Genomic DNA, 15915 nt, shown 5'->3' with positions numbered 1-15915 from the left:
ATTCAAATTTTTAGTCCTAATAGGCTAACTTTTTTACTCCAATAGTGAAGATTTGTAAGTGTCCTCCCCACCCTAGTTTTACCTTCACCTTGGATGGTTTCTAGGTTACCAAAATATTTTTGTTATGTTTTTACATTTTCATGATGATGGATGTGATACATAGTTAGATGTGTTTCAGCATTTGAATTTATAAGTTAAAAATTTTTAGTGATTTTGATTCACCCACCCCTCTTAGTATCTCATTTTCCGTATAAAATTTCAACAATTCATATCAGAGCTAATTTCTCTTGGAAGAAGTATAACAACTTGAGAGCTCATATCTTGGAGATGGAGGTTTAAAAATTGTACAAAATTATTAATAATCAAATGATTGACATCTAGCTCATATTGTAGCAACTTGAAGAAGCAAGAGAGGAACTAATAAGGACACAACCCAAGAAAAGAATGAACACAACAAGAAAGGGAAAATTTTATTAACTATAAAAATATGCTAGTACACTTAGTGCAGAGAAACAGACTCCAAAACATGCCTTATGGGCTTACAATAGCATAAATCTAGAGATAAATTCTTCTCCCAGTACCTTCTCTCAAACTCTGCTCCTAACTGCCTTTTACAAATCTAGAAATGTTCTTAAATAGACCCTAGAGGGTTAAGGATTAGGAATACATTCTAGAAAGTTCTAGTTGGCATCCACCGACCAAATAGAAGGCTCTAGAAGTCTCATTAGAAGTCAGCACAAAATTAGAAGAATCCAGAAATGGTAACCGAACTTTCGGGACGCATAACTTTTGAACCATAGCTCCAATTGACAAACTGTTTACATTTCTAGAAGGCTCTCGAAGTACTCTATAGCCCTATGGACCAGCTTTTCTTGTCCCCCATTTTTTGGCCCTTTTTGAGGTCATTTAATGCCCCTAACCTGACTTTGAAGCATTCTTAGGAGATCTCCAAAAATTGAAAAACTGCAATAACTTTCAAACCGTGGGGCCTTTTGACATGATTCTTTTTCTGGAATGCTCTAAATTACAATTACATTCATCTAGCCAATTTACACCTTCTAGTTCACCAAAATGATGGCTCAATTACATACTCCTATTTTTTTGACATTTACACGTATCCCAAGGTGATTAAAAAATCTAACCCAGAACACTAATAGTGGAACTATGAGAGTTGGAACCTTTATTTGACCCAAATGGGTATCTAAAAATGAAAAAACATGAAACAAAAACTAAGTCTAAGTACATTTTTTTGGATGACACAAGATTTCCCTTATACCTCTAGATGCTCCTACATCAGGAACTAGGGAAATCCCTAAGGAAGAGAAAGGATATGGATATTCCAGATCATGAAATCCAATTAGTAAGGAATTGTGAAGTGACCAAACAAAAGAAGATAAAGTTATGGCTAAAGAAGAAAAAAGACAAATGGCTATCAAACTTGAAGAAAGGTTATTTGATGTACAAAATCTTACTAATTCTTAGCTAGACATGATGAATCAACTGATACCTACAAATCAAGAACCAAATAAGAAAGACATGAAGATAGAAAATCTGAGAGCACAAAGTGGACAACTAAGGAATGAGCTAAGATCTGATAAAGAACTTGTGGAAAAAATGAACAAACCTAGTGAAGCAATTAAATATTTTGAAGAACTAATGAGATTACCTAGGCCATATAGTGACACCTCTAGATAAGGACATCCCAAGAACTATTCATTTACTAAAGAAGGGGAATCATCCAAAAGTGGAGAGAAAAGAAATGTAAAGTCAAATGGAAAACCTACCTCCTATTATTGTGGTAAACTTGGACACACAACAAACATTTGTAGAAGCAAGGTTGGTATGCAAAATCCAAAACCTAAGTTTACTAGTAACTACTTTAATTGCAAGAAGAAAGGTCATCAAGAACATGAATGTAGATCAAAGGTGAGAAATACACCTACTACACCTATATTTGAGGGATATTGTGACAATTTTCAAAAGTATGTACATAGAGCACATGAATGTGCATCATAGGCAAAGTCTAACTAGAAAACTAGAAACCAAGACAATGCCCCTAAGAAAGGTAACTATTATGATTGGGACTACAATACATGGTATAGTTGTTATTATTGTGGAGAGTATGGTCATATTATTGAAAACTACATAAGAATACATTTTAGAGGTAATTATAAGAAATGGTTGGATGGAAACATAGTTTGTTTTATCTATCACAAGGTTGTACATGTTACTAAGAATTGCAAGACCCAAGAACTAGCACCAAACAATGAACACATCAAGGGAAAAGGAAAAGTGGATGTAGAAGAAACAAAGAAGGGAGAAGCTAGAATAAGTGGAAAAAATAAAGTTGAGATCACCCAATCCAATGGAGAAGGTGATCACACTGTCTCAAACTAATTAAGAAAGGTATATAAGGAACTACATATTTAATGACTTATCTCACATCAATTCCTAATATAAATTGTAAAATGTTCCAAATTTTAATTAATTTGGGCCCAAGTAATTTAATGTTTGTATTTAGGGAATCTAATTGATTTAGTATATCTCAAACCTATTTTTATTTAATTGTTCCATAGGTGTTGGCCATCGGCTATTTTTGTAAACCCTCAGGATATTTATCCAAAGGGTATTTAAGCACGGCTTGTAGATAGTCATAGGCATGATTTTGGATTATATCTCTCTTTACTAAAGATTCCTATTAGAGTTCAGCATTGTTTGCCATTTTAGAAGTGAAAAACCTTCCCTATTTGGCTAGTGTGGTTTTGGTGGGACTAAGCCCTCACCCTATTCTGATGGTGTGTGTGTTATTTTGATTGGATCTAGCATATTAGAACATTATTCTCTATTTGCATTCAAGTCTCTTTTTTTATGTGAATTTTCTATCTAAAAATTCTTTGTGTTTTGTATGTGAAAGATTATGTTTTGGTTCCAGTTGTTTTCCCTCTCTGTATGACCTTCTTATCATCACCGTACGGCATGTCAAGACACCATGCAGCCTTCTTCTAGCCATGGTACAGCTTCCATTAGTATATCATTTTCTCCCTATATGGCCTCTCCATCCTCTCCCCCTTTTCCTCCCCACATATCATCCTCTCTCCCCCATACACTACTCTATACAGCTTGAAATTGCATTGCCCCTACCTCATATGACCTTCAAACATCCATACGGCTAACCTTCCACCCATACAACCATCCTAGTTAGTTCATAGGGCATCTAAACTAAAGTATACATTGCTTCTTCTTTGGTCTCAACATAGTCGTACGGCCTCCCAAATCCATAGCATTCATTGAGGTAAGTCGTCCTTCTAGGTGATAGTATCCATATGGCCATTCGAGTATTTGCAGTGGTAATGTTCCCAATTTTAGTTAATTTGGACCCAAGTTATTTAATGTTTGTATTTAGGGGTTTTGATTGATTTAGTATATCTCAGACCTATTTTTATTTAATTATTTCATAGGTGTTGACTATCGGCTATTTTTGTAAACCCACAGGATGTTTATTTGAAGGGTATTTAAGGATGGCTTATAGATAGTCGTAGGCATGCTTTTGGATTATTTACTGTGTACTATGAATTCCTACTAGAGTTCTAGGTCATTTTTCATTTTGGAAGTGAAAGATCTTCCCTATTTGGCTCATGCGGTTTCAGTGGGATTCAACCCTCATCCTATTCCATTGTTGCATGTGTTATTTTGCTCAAATCTAGAAAATTGGAGCACCATCTTCTGGCAAATATTAGTTGAAGGTTATATGTGTTCAATCTCAATTCTTGTTTGGTTTTATCTGATGAATTTTGGTCTCTAAGTTTATTCATTGCATGCCTGCACATTTCCTTTCCATCTATACATCATCTGCTTCCCATAGCACGAAGAAAATCTTTTCTGTACAGCTACATTACTCTACTGTATGACCCATTTTTCCATCTCCCTCTCCCTACTACACATACAATTATACCTTCATACTGTACCTCACCACATCACTAAAGACTAGTTTCATTCTACCGTATGGCCACAAGAAACTCCTGTACGGCCAAACTTTGGCCACCATACACCCTTGTCGTATGGACTCTGTCCACCACTTCCATACAAACCCTATCCATCATACACCACTGTATTCCTACCATACAGATTCTTCATCCAAACCCACATCATACAATTTGTACCATACAGCCATATTTCATGAGCCTCCCTTCAACTTGACACCATACGTATTTGCACTACCTTATCTTGTGGATGTACACTACTATTTCCATAGATTATTCTCTCTTAGAAAGGAATGAAGACATCACAGTGGTATCAGAGTTGGTGATTCTACGAGCTTGTTGGGAGAATGGAGAACTTTGACTTGGATTACACTATGGCTCAATTTCCATCTGATGGAAGGCACATCTATTAGTTAAATACTCTAAGAATACTTTTTTGTGCCAACTGTTGGATGGTCAAGTGTAGGATGACTAATACAAGGTGGTTGATGATTTCATTTACCACAAAGAAAAAATCTATTTGGTACCCAAATTGAAGATGAAGGAAATGGTTATGGAAGAAGGTACTTTATCAAATAACATTAACCCAATGCTCGACAATCAACTTGATGGAACTTTGGGTTCTTCCAGTGACCCTTCCAATAAGAAAGATGTATTAGTAGTTGTTCAACCTTGTGGTGATGTAGATTTGATCAAGGATTATTTGCAGGAGCAATCTTTACAATTGGTTGATTATGAAATCTATTCCCCAATGGCAATCATGATAGATTACAAAGATGAATTTCAAGTCTGGGATCTTGGTGACTTAGGATGGAACAATATATATATCAAAATGGCATAGCAGAGCTTGAGTGGTGATCTACTCATCTCAATTGAATCAAATTATGCACATGTGATCCTGAAGAAGTATGGAGTTTTCAACACTTTGCATCTATGCACGGTTTGGGATCCTAGAGTTGCGAATTGCTTGATGACAAGCAATTTTTGGGCTGCAAGGATTTGTAATGTTCACATTTTTAATTAATTTGGGCCCAAGTTATTTAATGTTTGAATTTAGGGGTTCTGATTGATTTAGTATGTATCGGACCTATTTTTATTTAATTGTTCCATATGTGTTGGTCGTTGGCTATTTTTGTAAACCCTCTGGATGTTTATCCAAAGGGTATTTAAGCATGGCTTGTAGGTAGTCATAGGCATGCTTTTGGATTATTTTCTATGTACTATAAATTCCTAGTAGAGTTTTGGGTCATTCACCATTTTGGAAGTGAAAGATCTTCCCTATTTGGCTTGTGCAGTTTTAGTGGGATTCAACCCTCACCCTATTCCATTGTTGCATGTATTATTTTACTCAGATCTAGCAAATTGGAGCACCATCTTGTGGAAAATATTAATTGAAGGTTATATGTGTTCAATCTAAATTCTTGTTTAGTTTTATCTGATGAATTTTGGTCTCTAAGTTTATTCATTGCATGCATGCACATTTCCTCTTCATCCATACATCATCTGCTTCCCATAGCATGAAGCACATCTTTTTAGTATGGCTACATTACTCTACTATATGACCCATTTTTCCATCTTCCACCTCCCTGCTACACATACAATTGTACCTTCATACCATACCTAACCACATCGCTGAAGACTAGTGTCATTCTATCATACAGCCACAAACAACTCCTGTACAGCCAAAATTTGGCCACCATACACCCTTGTTGTACAGACTCTATCCACCATACACCACTATTATATGGACTCTATCCATTGTACACCACTTTCATATAGACCATTTCCATCATACACCACTACATCCCTACCATGCGAATTCTTCATCCAAGCCAATGTTGTACAATTTTTATCGTACGGCCATATTTCATGGGCCTCCCTTCAACTTGACACCATACATATCTGTACCACCTTCTCTTGTGGACATGCACTACTATTTCTATAGATTATTCTCTCTCATAAGGGAATGAGGACATCAAAAATTGTGTCAAAGTTCATATCTTCATATGAAAAGATGCATTAGAATCGATTTATGGAAATAATAGTGCAATAGAATTATTTACATTATTGGGTGTCAAAGCATTAGTAATTCTATCTATATTGACTAAGAATTGTAATATAGACTAAGTACTCACAATGATTACACCGATCTATTGGCTAAGTTAGATGGTAATGGTCATGCTTTAGAATAGAGACTAAATTAAAAGTGTAGCAATGACCAAGATAGCTAGATTCTACCTAACTGAGGACATGACATTTATGAGAGCCCTAATTTGAATAAATCAATGTATATATCAAAAATTTGAAAGCATTTCACACACCTTGCATTCAAATTTTAGAGCTTGAGAAATTTGAGAAAACTGAGAAGCAATTTTTAAGCTGATTCAAAATGAATTTAAAGTTGAAGAAGTGATCGAGTGATTGATTATTAATTGTGATGATTTGTTGAGAAAGAATATTCTCAAAATCCTAATGAAAAATTGCATCATCATCATTAGTGGTAAAAAATCAAGGAGAAGAGGTAAGAAATGTTCAATTGGTGAAGAGTGAGACTTTTCCTCTACGTAAATATTATGATATTCCTAAAATTACTATGAAAGGAGATTCAATGGGTGTATTATTATCAATACCACCTCAGGTTAGTATGATTCATGAAGTATGGAGCTATTATATGTGAAAATTTGATGAAGTGGGAGATTATGAAATTCATCTAGCATATTAGAAGTTATGTGACAAAGGAGTATTGAAGGATGATTTTATGATTATTGAGAGAAAAGGGTTAACGTGTGCCCTAGATTTTCCAAGAGATTTCAAAATTGAAGGGATCAAGGTTGTGCTGAGTTGAATTCACAATATGGAGTTATGGTTGGAGAATGGGCTAGTCAAGATCACAAACAAGATTATTCATGTTGTTACAAGATACCCAACATTTGATAAAACAAGACCATGGGATGCTAGAGTAAAGAAGAAATTGAGGAAAACACCAAGGCCAAATAGAGTAGATGTAGCATATCTATTTCAAACATCATTGATCCATTGATTGAGTTTGGAGTGAGAGTGATTACATATAAATTCTACTAGTCGAGTCGACTGAATAGTGTGCCATATATGGTCATTGATCAGGTCTGGAAGATTGTAGTGAAAGATCATGAATATTATCTTTCCAAGCTCCAATGCTTGCAATTAGAAGAGAATTTGTTATCAATTAGAAAAGAAAAGAATTCAATGTGTAAGTTTAAATCATTGATAATGTGTATTTTCTTTTATATTTAGAGTTATTTTCCTATTACTGGGAATTTTGCATGGGAACAAGGTAAACTTGCTACTAGGTAGATAAGTGAGTATATTGCAAATTTTGGTGACAATTTTAGGAATGTGTTGGATGGATATTTTAATGAGTTCAAATAGAAAATGAGGAAAAGGACAAGGATTTCTACATCCTTGGTTTAAAATTATTATAATGGTGTATGTTTTCTTATTGATATTGACTACACATATGTATAGGAAGTTAATCCTAGAGTAGCCTAGCTTAAACCTTTTAGATATGAAATTGATATTGATCATGTGAGTGTAGCAGTTACTACACTACTTACCAAAGCAGTTGATGCAAAGGCCAAGTCCTTTGGAAATTATGAAGAAGCAAATACAATAATAGAAGTGGACACTAAGATTTCTTCTACTAATAAGAAGAGGAAGAAAATGATTGAAGGCCTAGAAGGGAGACTAGGCACACAAACTAAAGGTGAAGACTTTAGTGCTAACACCATGTCTTGGAGAGAATCAAAACAATGATAGTGATGCAAAGGAGGAAGAAGAAAGTGTAGAAAAATAGGGTAAAGCCATATAACTTGTCACCCCACCAACCAAGAAGCCCAAAATAGTCAAATTCATTGAGCCTGAGGTGAGAAATAATGTAAAGAAGGCAACATCCAAGCCCCTCTCTCCTCTTACACCACTAAGACTGAGAACCAAGGTAACAATGGTAGTGAGTGTTTAGCCAACATTGAAGAAGGGTGTTGTAAAGATTACAAAACTTGGTGAAGGCTCTAGTGGCACAAGTACAATCATGAGAAATTTTCTAGACAAAAAAGGTTAGAAAAAAAGAAGAAGGCTGATAAAAAAATGGATGATCAAGAGGAAGATGTAGAGAGGACCAAAATTGATGAACCAAGTCATCACTAAGTCATTGTGCATACCAATACTAACACTATTGATGAGGTATGTAAGTTTTGTTGAAAAAAATAAGGTAGAAGATGCCATATTAGAGATGATGGCTAAGTTTAAACTAACACCTATAGAGAGAGGAAGCAAAATCACTACTAAATTGTATAATAGAATTGATGACTAGTGGCACCAAGAAACTATAATTGAAAATAAAATAAGAGATGGGACATTAACCAAAATCATGCCTGAGCTAACAACAAAGAAAAAGAAAACATTTTAGAAGTATAGGAATAGATTTGTTCCTAAATATAGAGCATTCATGATAATGAAAACTAAAGTTGAGTTTGTTGTACAGTAAAATGAATTACTGTGGAAAAGTATTTTTTGACTAACTAGAGAAAGTACTAACAAGAATGAGAAGGATAAAGGAGGTGTATAGGAGAGTGAAGAGGATAAAGTAACTATTGAAGATATATAGAATGATGAAGAAGACACATGTGTGTCGATCTCATAGGAATAGGGAAATGTATCTCCTATTTGTTCTACCACACCTCATACTCATGTGATACAAAAAATAAGGGATTATCCAAAGATAGGAGAGACACAAGCTCTAGTTGTTAATCCTCATGCTCATAGTCAAAGAGGTACCAAAGAGCCAGAAAAGGAGAAAGAATAAAAAGAGAGAGACAAGGAATCAAAAGTAAATCACTCTACTATAGGTCAAGAAGGACTCCAAGTCTTAGGGCCTCTAGATGAGGGAAACAATGAGACTAAATAGAAAGAAAAGGAGAAAGAAAAAGGAAAATACAAGAAAAAAGGCTCATAGAAAAAGCAGAGTGTACAAGATCACACTCCACCCCCTAGAAATGTTAGATCCCAAATCAGTACAACAAGTACAATACCCTATAGATCAAATCATGCTAGGAGATACTATTGTTGTCTTTGGAACTAATACACAAGATAGATTGAGTGGTTATACCCCTTCACCAACTCTGGCCCTAGTCTTGTCGAGTAATAGCACTCCCAAGAAGGGAAAAGGGGAGAAGAAAAAGGTCAACTCTCTAGGTACTACTATTACCTTGGATGAAGTTATTGATGTACCTGATTAGGATTTAAAGAATCTCACTTTTGAGAAAACAATAATATTACAAGATATTTTGGCAAGGAAAAAGAGACAAGAGGAGATGAAAAGAAAGTAGCAACAATCACAAGTGCTACATTATATCAAAGATATATTTTTTGATGCTTTTGATAACTAGAATATTGATGAACATGCCCCTATTACCTCTCGGTTAGTACAATTTTTTGAGAAATTAAACATCGAGGATATAGATGAAAATTAAAAATTGATGGCCTAATCAAAGAAAATTTTTGAGAAGAAGGTATTGGTTGAGAAGAAGGTTGAACTTTCTCCACTTGTAAAAAATTTGGAAGAATTTGTAAAGAAAATAGAATATCTATACAATATTATATGTGATGTACCTAGGTTCACAAATGAGTTTTAAGCTAGCATTCACAAGATTCATACAAGTTCAAAATCATCATGAAGCTTTATCTCACAATTAGCTAGATAAAGCTCAATGCACTATAATAGATTATTATTTGTACAAGGGAGGTTGTCTGAGCTACACATAGTAAATAGAAGAATGAGAGCCAACATTATCTCCATAAAATTTATGTTTCATACCTCACTTGGAGGTCATACAACAACAATTGGCTTCACAAAAGGATCTAGCTCCAAAAAATCATAATCTCTCTATTGTTGATAGCTTAATTGACTTAGTTGCAAATTTGGAGGTAAAGATTCAAGTTCTGGAACCACTAAGAACCATGTGGGATTGTTCTCTTGTGATGATTATCCAAACAAATAAACCATTCATTGACAAATATGGTTTGATTTCATCCTCCCAACCCTAGCAATGGAAATAAGTGATAAAATCAAGGGGGATAAGAAAGAACATTGAAAGGGGGATAGTAAAGAAACTAAAGAATTCATAATTCAAGGGGGATAATGAAGGATGCTTAAAATGATCAAATCATAGATGTCGAGCTCAGATAAAAAAATAAAAGTTAGAAAAAAGGTATGGAAAGAAACATCAAACTATTTGAGCTATGTTATATATGTATTGTATATATGAGTATGTTGTATTTAAGAAAGTCTTTGTAAGTCCTATAAGGACCGATTCATAGGCATAGCAAGAGTACTATCATTTTTAAAATTGTACTGTAATGAAATAATCATGACAAAGTTCTTTTTCCACTAATGGAAAAGGGAAAGATTTTTGATCTCTCTAGTTTTGTTGTCTATTATTGCCAAACACTTAGTCATATACAAAGCAGAGTTGGTCAATCATCACTATGACTGAGTTACTCTATATAGGTTGTCATATAAAGACTTGTAATTAATATTGTATATGTCAAGCTCTATAGGAACTGAGCAATTCTTTGGTCACTGAGTATTCTTATACAAGCTGAGTTTAGTAAATGTAGAGAAAAAAATTTTATGGATGTCAAGTAACATAGAAGGATCTAAATTAGTTGACATTGAGTAAAAGAAGGAAGAATAGTTATGACCAAGAATCAAAGATAGTATGTATTGAGTAGCACAGTATCTGCATATATGTCTAAAATGGTACAAACTTTGAGTTAAACCATTTTGACCTAACATATAAACAAAATTTAATTATTGTAGAGTTTTTTAAAAAGGTTGTTATTCATTTTGACATGGATCATCAATCCCTATGAAGGGAGGAAAACCAATCAGATGAAGAGGAAAACGGAGAAACATCTAGGTCTTTGATCTTATTTTAGAAGACTCTATAGATGTCTTTAATAAGGGAAGACCCAAACCCTATTCAAGTGTGGTAATAGTGTATGTGTGTGTGAAGAGAAAGGAAGTGAATTATTGTATGAAGGAGTTAGGTTTTGGAGGCTAGAAGAGAAATTTGTGAAGTAACAGAGTTTAGTGACCTAGTGAAGTAGTAAAGAATAGATCAAAGATATATCAAATAGGATATAAAATCAGAGATCAGAAGGAGAAGATTTGTAATCAAAATTGTATGTGCACAATGAAGGATCAGGTGCTGAATCACTTTTGGTAGAGTGAATCAAGGTAAAGCTCTTAACAAAGTGGACATAATAGACCTATGTAAATATATTAATAGAGTCCTTACTTCATTTTAAGTGTTAAATCATTTAGTCAAGATAGACCTAATAATATTTATAAAGCTCCTAACAAGGCATACCCCTCACATGGTATATCATCACAAGTGATCAAATTTGTAGTCATAATAGGATAACTTTGTTACTATAGTAGTGATGATTTGTCGATGTCATCCCCACCTTAGTTTTATCTTCACCTTGGAGGGTTTCTGGATAACCAAAATCTTTATGTTATGTGTTTCCATTTTCATGATGATGTATTTGATACATAGTTAGATTTATTTTATCATTTGAATTTATAAGTTAAGTTATGCATAATCTAGATATGAGATGGATAATATGGTGAATGCAGTTAGGTTATTTTGAAGGTTAAATTTTTAGTGATCCTAGTTCACCCTCCCATCTTAGTATCTCAATTTTCCAATAAAATTCCAACAACTACATGTTCATTTTAGGAAAGAGAATACATTGAATTGTGCACAAGTAATCAAGATGGGTTTCAGATATATGGGATATGATTAGCTAAATAGCATAGAGAATCAACTAGAAGGGGTTGGGGATGCTAAATTAAGTTTCTTCAATTTCAAAGACCTCTAGATGAGGATAAATAATGAACTAAGGAACCAAATCATAGAGAATATAGTTAAAAATTGACTCATGGAAGTTGTTGGTTTTCCTATAGTTGTGCAATTCACATAATTGATAATGGGGTGTATTATCTGATCTACTCATGAGACTAGAAAAATAAAGAAACCCAATAAAGTGTTTGTTACTTTCGATAGGGAAACTATACAAAGTTTTTTTCATCTACATGTAAAAGAAGAATATACATAATGGGATTCTTCACTTTGTATCATCTATGATTTTTATTGCCAACAAAATGCCAAGGTCAGACAAAGAATTCAACAAAACAACAAGGTTAACACCTATGAGAAGACCTTCAACATGAAACTAAAAAAAAATATAAGAAACTAAAACCTTCCTCCTCCAAGTAGTTCCAAGTTGAAAAGGATTTTTCCAAGTGATGGAGATGTATGTTGAAGTGTGGGTGTATTGAATGACTTCTTTTCTTCACAAGGTCATTATAACATTAGCATAAAGAGTGGATATGAATGTGAAGGGAGAGGGGTTAATTTTGGCATGTGTTAGAAATTCTTAATATATACTTAAAGTTGTAAAAATGATTAGAGTGAGGATTAGACTTTGATTGGGGGGGTGAGGAAGAAAGTGGCAAGTTGGAGGAATGCAAGTGGGTTGGATAATTAAATGGGTTAGCATGGGTGAATCTAAGAATTTAGGATTGGGTTAAGGGTTAGTTAGGGGTTGAGGATTTGATTAAAAAAAAATATTGAATCAAAGGGGAATTTTCAATTAAATCAAATAGATACAATGCATATATTTAATTTAATAGAAGAATAGGGATTTAATTGATAATTAGATTTTTGTTTGTCATTTAATTTTTTCAATTGGACTATAGTTAATTAAATGAATTAATTAACTAGGGGATGGATGTAATGCCCTACCTAGAGATCCTTGGAACAAGGATTCAATACAAGCTAAGATAACTTTAAAAAAAATTACAAGTATGAGTGCACACAACATTGTCATATAAGGATCACAAAGTTTGCAATGAAAGACTCAACCACAATCCCAGAAACCAATGAATCTCCAAATGCCACTACCTAAACTGACATGACAAACTAAAGAATGAAGAACCACTATGACTAAAATCTCCAAACTATAGAAACAAGGAAACACTAGCAAACTCAAAGGGTACTAAAAACACCAAAATTCATTTTTCAAAAACTAGTGGAGATACCCCTATTTTTTGTGCAAGGAAAATGGACTGACAAAAACTTGAACAAGAAAGTACAACACTGCCTACAAGGATCTACCTTTCATGCAAGGAAATGCATCAAAGGGTGTGAGAAAGTACTTGGACTAGTAGCTAAAGCACCCCAACACTGGTGTGGGTTTTCATGTGAGAAAATACTAGAAGCCACATGAGAAAACTTAGTACACCACATGAGATCATGCATTCTCATGCAAGAAAGTACAATTCTACATGAGGATTCAAAATAGCAAGCCAGAAGAATAAAGGTAAGAAGATAATAAATAAAGTTCCTCCATACTAAGGAGTACTAGATCCACATATCGAGGCAAGGTCACTCGATCAAATAACTAAAAGACAGAAACTAAATCTAACCATCTAACAAAGAAGTGAAGAGAAATAATAGAAAGCAACATCTCCCAACCATAATAGCATCATGAGACCTCGAAGGTCCTAGCCATCCCCCATGTGTAGCATCTAAAACTACCAACTAAATAATTGGAGCTATCTTATGAGGACATCACTACTAAAGCATAATAACATCATAAGAATAGGAAATCTAACATGCTAAAACAAAAGCAATAGATACTCCAACTAAGAAGATAACATCATATGCTAAACATCATAATAAGGAAATGTGTCAATACTAACATCATCTAAACATGTTATACAAGAATTGCAATAAAAGCATAAATCGCAAGCAGCATACTCTAAAACCGGAATTACCAAGTGAAAACATCTAGCAATGGTCACACTAGGATAATAGACTATCTCTATACACCAGTCCCCAATAGTGGTGAAGGTATCTATGCCTCCCAACCACATGAAACCCATAGGTCCACTCCCATTGTGCTGATGGAGATAATGATCCAACCACAAACACACTCAAAGAAAATGTACATGGCTAATACACACACCAAATAGTAATGATGACAAAAACCAAGATCAGAGACAATGCATAAACTATAGGTCCTAGTCAGACATTCAATGGGATACTATGTAGGGGCTGACATCATGGAGATTCATATGGCATCAAATAGAAAAAACTTCCCAATGGAAGGAGAAAATCTAGAACATTTTAATTATCTTAATTTCATTACCAACCCAATATTTTATTTATTTATCACTTGATTAAAGCTTTCGCATACAAACACACTAGGCATGAACACCAGGTTGCAAAAATAGAAGCCCCCTCCATATCCTACCCTACCCTAGCCATGCTCATCCAATGATGAGTACCCATAGGCATGCATATTCCCAACCCAACCCTAGTGATCATAACTTTCGACAAGACCATGGAAGATCAGGACTCGCAAGTCACCTGACAAATGTATGTGTACATACTCGTGTGTGGCACACCACCATCACAAAGATCATTACACAAGGACTAGATGAGAATAAAAGAAAAATACACACAACTAAAAATAGACTTGGGAGGATGGATGTTTCATGCATCTCAATGTAACATACAAGTGCAACAATAGTCTAATTAACATCCAAACAGATGATCTAGGTCCACAACCAACATCATGCCAAGAAAACCTGGGAAAATAGGGTAGCATGTAAAATGAGTTAAAAACCCCCAAAATTGGAAAACTTTGAAATTAAAACCCATTTGTTCCTTCGGCACAAAAGTCTCAAAAATCCAATAAAATTTGGGTTTGGACACCATATGCAAAAATAGCCAGCATAATCGTGTGAAACCCCAAACCATCATCCCAAAATTGGGAAAAGCATTCATACTCGACCAAATAGGTAGAACCAAGAAATAGAAACAGAGGGGAACACTAGTTCTCAACCTCCAAACCAACAACTACTAGAAACAGATATAAAAACTGAGCTGATACAAGAAAATGGGAGAGCCCTACCTGATAGAAAAAGGAGCCCAAATGGGTACCAACTTGATAAAATAATAATCCCATGAAAGTTGTCAAAAATTATGACTAAGAAAGGTCTCCCTGAGTCAGATCCAATGAGACTAACCTCACAAAGATCTCACACTTGAAGCTCTCCCAACAAGTAGAAATGCAATCCTTGAGAGAAGGATTTTAGAAAAAAAAAAAGCTCTCAATTTTGTGTTTTACAAAAGTGATAAGTAAGGAATTAAATTCCTCTTTCAAAACTTATTCACTTTTTGAGTGAATATTCGATTAGGGTAAATAGCCAGTTAGACTATCTAGACACTGAATCAACCCAAATGAAAATAGGTTATTCCTAGAAATAGGAATTCACCTATGCCAAAGCTACCAAAAATTAAATTCAATAAAATTTAAAGCCTGAAACCCAAAATCATAGAAATTTCCTTAACAACTTTCATGACAATGTGAACCTCTACATGTACAGACACGCTCACTAGTCAAGTCACATAATGCAAGTGAGTTCAGATTTAGTAATCACTAAAATTTTTAATTAAACAATTAAAATAATAATATGTCAACTATACAGGGATGAAATTGGCAAAAATGAACAGTTGAATCACTAACTCTAAGTGTCACTATCGAGGATATAAATCATGCACACTAAAATACATGATCAAGTGCAATTGTATATAATATCATAGCTAAAGCAATAAATGTATTAAATAAATAATTTAATCATTTATTCAATTATACCTAAATAATCCATGTACATCACTCATGTTCTAATAAAGTATAATGAAAAAAGAATGAAGTAAATCACCATAGCATAAAATCCATCACATAACAGAATCAAATATATGTCCAAATACTAGATAACTAGATATCATCATAGACCTACTGTCATCTCAAAATGGCATCA

Source organism: Cupressus sempervirens, chromosome 6 (genome assembly GCF_028749045.1).
Source record: "Cupressus sempervirens isolate cs-2001-9-10 chromosome 6, ASM2874904v1, whole genome shotgun sequence".
In the NCBI taxonomy this organism is placed as follows: Eukaryota; Viridiplantae; Streptophyta; class Pinopsida; order Cupressales; family Cupressaceae; genus Cupressus; species Cupressus sempervirens.
The sequence above is the reverse complement of the archived record's forward strand: the minus strand, read 5'-3'. Positions refer to the sequence as shown.